This window comes from Eulemur rufifrons, chromosome 8, assembly GCF_041146395.1.
Source record: "Eulemur rufifrons isolate Redbay chromosome 8, OSU_ERuf_1, whole genome shotgun sequence".
NCBI lineage: Eukaryota > Metazoa > Chordata > Mammalia > Primates > Lemuridae > Eulemur > Eulemur rufifrons.
Genome location: NC_090990.1, coordinates 121,388,221 through 121,392,726, shown reverse-complemented (window position 1 = coordinate 121,392,726; position 4,506 = coordinate 121,388,221). Strand labels below are relative to the sequence as shown.

The following is a 4,506-nucleotide window of genomic DNA, read 5'->3' as shown; positions in this document are numbered from 1 at the left end:
ATTCTGACCCTAAGAATGCCTTTTCTCAGTTAACGATGTCCTAAATGGCTTTAATTAATTAGCTGCCTTAAAGTAACCAAAGTTTAGTGGAAAAGTTTTAGGAAGAGTTGAAACACAAACACTGGATTTTATTGGTGAGGAGAAATTGGAATTGAGGTTGTCAAAGTTTAGTCTATTTTAGTCTGATTTTTTTTTTTTGTCAAATTTTTTTTTTTTTGGTCTCACTCTGTTGCCTAGGCTGGAATGATGTGATTGTAGCCTCCTGTAACCTCAAACTCTTGGGCTTAAGTGATCCTTCTTGCCTCAGCTTCCCAAGTAGCTGGGACTGCAGGAGCATACCACCATAACCAGCTAATTTTTAAATTTTTTGTAGAGACAGGGTTTTGCTACATTGCCCAGGCTGGTCTTCAATTCCTGGGCTCAAGTGACCCTCCTGCATCAGCCTCCCAGAGGGCTGAGATTACAGGCATGAGCCACCATACCTGCTCCAGCCTAATCTGATTTTGATGACAGCAAAATATGAATGTGGAAATTAGTGGTTTTGCATGTATGCTATTTGATCGGCCAAAGAACAAACTACTTCAATCTGAAAGAGTACATATTTTTATCTACAGTTTGTAGATATGGATGTAACTATAGTAACTATTAACTCAAATAATCCTGGTATATTTAGATCATTTTATTTTTGAGATGCTCCAAGATGTGTTTCATTTTATATACTGCCTTATGGTTCCATGAATGCCCTGGCTTTTTTCTTATGGTACAAACTGCTTTATGTAGGCATACCTCAGAGATATTGCAGGTTCAATTCCAGACCACCACGATAAAGTAAATATCAAAATTAAGTGAGCCACACAGATATTTTGGTTTCCCACTGCATATAAAAATTATGTTTGAACCATACTGTAGTCTATTAAGGGTGCAATAGCATTATGTCTACAAAAGCAAGGTACATACCTTAATTAAAATGTACTTTCTTGTTAAAAAATGCTAACCATCATCTGAGCCTTTAGCAAGTTGTAAACTTTTTGCTGGTGGAGTGTCTTGCCTCAGTGTTGATGGCTGCTTGGTGACGAGGTTGGTGGTTGCTAAAGGATGAGGGGCTGTGACAATGTTTTCAAATAAGACAACAATGACAGTTTGCCCCATCGATTGAATTCCTTTCAAGAGAGATTTCTCTGTAGCATGCAATGCTGTTTGATAGGATTTTACCTACAGTAGAACGTCTTTGAAAAATGGAGCCAATCCTCTCAAAACCTGCCATTGCTATATAAACTAAGTTTATGTCATATTCTAAATCCATTGTGGTCATTTCGTCAATGTTCACAGCATCTTCATCAGGAATATATTCCATCTCAACAAAAAACTTTCTTTGCTCATCCACAAAAAGCACCTCCTAATCTGTTAAAGTGTTATCGTGAGATTGTAGCAATTCAGTTATGTCTGCAGGCTCCGCTTCTAATTCTAATTCTCTTGCTATTTCTAGCACGTCTGTGATTACTTCTTCCTTTACTGAAGCCTTGAATCCCTCAAAGTCATCCATGAGGGTTGAAATTGACTTCTTCCAAACTCCTGTTAATATTGATATTTTGACCTCCTCCCATGAGTCATGAATGTTCTTAATGGCATCTAGAATGGTGAATCCTTTCCAGAAGCTTTTCAATTTACTTTTCTCAGGTCCCTAAGAGGAATCACTATGTATGGCAGCTATAGGGTTACAAAATGTATTTTTTTAAAAAGCAAGACTTGAAAATAGAAATTACTCCTTGACCTATGGACTGCTGAATGGTTGTTGTGAGCAGACATGAAAACAACATTAATCTCCTTGTACATCCCCATTAGAGCTCTTGGGTGATCATGTGCATAGTTAGTGGGCTGTAATATTTTGAAAGGGAGCTTTTTTTCCCCCGAGTAGTTGGTCTCAACAATAGGCTTAAAATATTTGGTTAACTATGCTATAAACAGATGTGCTGTCATCCAGGTTTTGTCATTCCATTTATAGAACATGGACAGAGTACAGTTAGCACAATTCTTAAGGGCCCTAGAATTTTTGGAATGGTAAATGAACGTTGGCTGCCAGTTAAAGTCACTAGCTTCATTAGCTCCTAGCAAGAGATCAGCCTGTCCTTTTAAGCTTTGAAGCCAGGTGTTGACTTCTCCTCTCTAGCTATAGAAGTCCTAGACAGCATCTCCTTCCAATATAAGGCAGTTTCATCTACATTGAAAATCTGTTGTTTAGTGTATCCTTCGTCAATGGATAACTTCCTGTAGCTTCTATGTCAGCACTTGCTGCTTCACCTTGCACTTTTATGTTGTGAAGATGACTTCTTTCCTTAAACCTCATGGACCAAGCTCTGCTAGCTTCCAACTTTTCTTTTATAGCTTCCTTACCTCTTTCAGTCTTCATAGAATTAAAGAGAGTTAGGGCTTTGCTCTGTATTAGACTTTGGCTTCAGGGAATTTTGTGGTTAATTTGATCTTCTATCCCGACCATTAAACCTTTCTTCATATCAGCAATAAGTCTGTTTTACTTTGTTCGCTGGGATAGCACTTTTAACTTCCTTTAATAACTTTTCCTTTACATTCACAACTTGGCTGTTTGTTTTGTGCAAGAGGCCTGGCTTTTGACCTATTTCAGCTTTTGACAGACCTTTTTCACTAAATTTAATCATTTCTAGCTTTTGATTTAAAGTGAGAGATGTGAGATTCTTCCTTTCACTTGAACACTTAGAGGCCATTGTAGGGTTATTACTAGGTCTAATATCAATGTTGTTGTGTCTCGGGGAATAGGGAGACCCATACGGGGGTGGGGGACGGGGAAACAGCTGATTGGTGGCACAGTCAGAACATACACATCGATTAAGTTCACCATCTCGTATGGTGGCAATAGTAACATCAAAGATCATTGATCACAGATCACCATAACAGATATAATAATAATGAAAATGTTGGAAATATTATGAGAATTACTGAACTGTGACACAGAGACACGAAGTGAGCACATGCTGCTTGAAAAAATGGTGCTGACGGACTTGCCCAGTGCAAAGTGCAATAAAACAAGATATCCTTTTATCTGTTTTAGACTCTATTCACAGGCCTCTGGGATCGTCTCCTTGTGGACTTCTGCTCACAGGGGAAGGATTTCACAAGTTCCAGGGCTGAGGTTCAGTCTGAACGCGGCTTTGCCTGCCAGGCCTCTTGTTCATGGTGTGTTTCAGTTGGTGCTGCACCTCTTGCAGGGACTGCCTTCCTGCCCCTCCCATCCTTCCAAAGAATTGCCTGTATTTCCATATATCTGCCAAATCCCACCAATTTATAATCTTTTTTTCAGTATGACCCTTCCTTTTTATAAACTTATTCATTACTCGTCACTGATTTCTTGGTCTCCAGTCTTAGACCCTTCAAATCATGTCTCTCCTGTACTTAAAAATCTGAAAGGAATTACCATGACCTACTGGATAAAGTTCAGATTTAGCAAACAATGTTCTCCATGACCTGGTCTACTAACCACGCTAGCCTTATTGCTTGTGTTCTTCCTGTAGATATTATGATCTTTCATGCCATCGGACCTTTGTTTTGCTTTGCCTCAAAATCTTCTATTGTACCTCACTATGTATTTCTTTAAGATAGAGTTCAGGCAACATGTCTCCCAGCATACCCCTCTGCCATCCCAGCCTTGGTTGAGTGTGCATGCCTTACCACTGTATCACATCAGTATTCTATGCTTGTGTGTCTCCCTTGCTTCATGCTCCTTTTCCATTTCTGTTTCTGAACTACGTCTGATTCGTGGTAGGTGCTCAATAAGTGTTTACCAAAATAAATTGAACTTACCTTGTTTCTGGCTGGGCACGATGGTGTGTACCTGTAATCCCAGCTACTTGGGAGGCTCAGGCAGGAGAATAGCTTGAGCCCAGGAGTTCAAGACCACCTGAGCTACATAGTGAGACCCAGTCTCAAAACAAACAAACAAACAAAACAAATAAAACACAAAAACAAACAAACAAAAATCTTACCTAATTTCTTACCTGCCTCTGGTCTGTTCAGCTTGCTCTGTCTCTTTTCTCATGCTGTGAGTTCCTGGTCATTGATTGGTCTATTTGTGGTGACTCTGCCCTACTATATCCTACTACCTGCTTATCTCCCTCTCAGTATGCTGCTTTTGCTACAGTTAGGTACCCCTAGAGCCAGATGAAGAATATTGGAACAATTTCAACTTTGGAATGTTTTCTTTAATGGCAAATGGAAGTCAGAAAGTCCTTTAAAGAGCCTACCTGTGCTTAGTTGCTCATGGTCCTGTCCTGTTAGGGTCCTCACAGGCAGCCTGAGGCCACCTATGTAGGATGAAGACATTATAGGCAGGATTTTACAGGGAGGCTTTTGAAATTAGGAAGCTTCTGTTCTTGACCTAGAAGTCATTTCCTAGTTACATGAAAATAAAGACCTAACGATTGACTTAAAATTTTAGTTTTTAGATATTTAGTCAGCCTGAGTTCCCAGTGAAATTAT

The 4,506-nt window shown here is 39.4% G+C and overlaps 1 pseudogene; it reads right to left on the bottom strand.

The window, feature by feature from the left end:
- Positions 1-990: 990 nt before the first annotated feature.
- LOC138390402 (tigger transposable element-derived protein 1-like) lies at positions 991-2,738 on the bottom strand (annotated as a pseudogene).
- Positions 2,739-4,506: the final 1,768 nt, after the last annotated feature.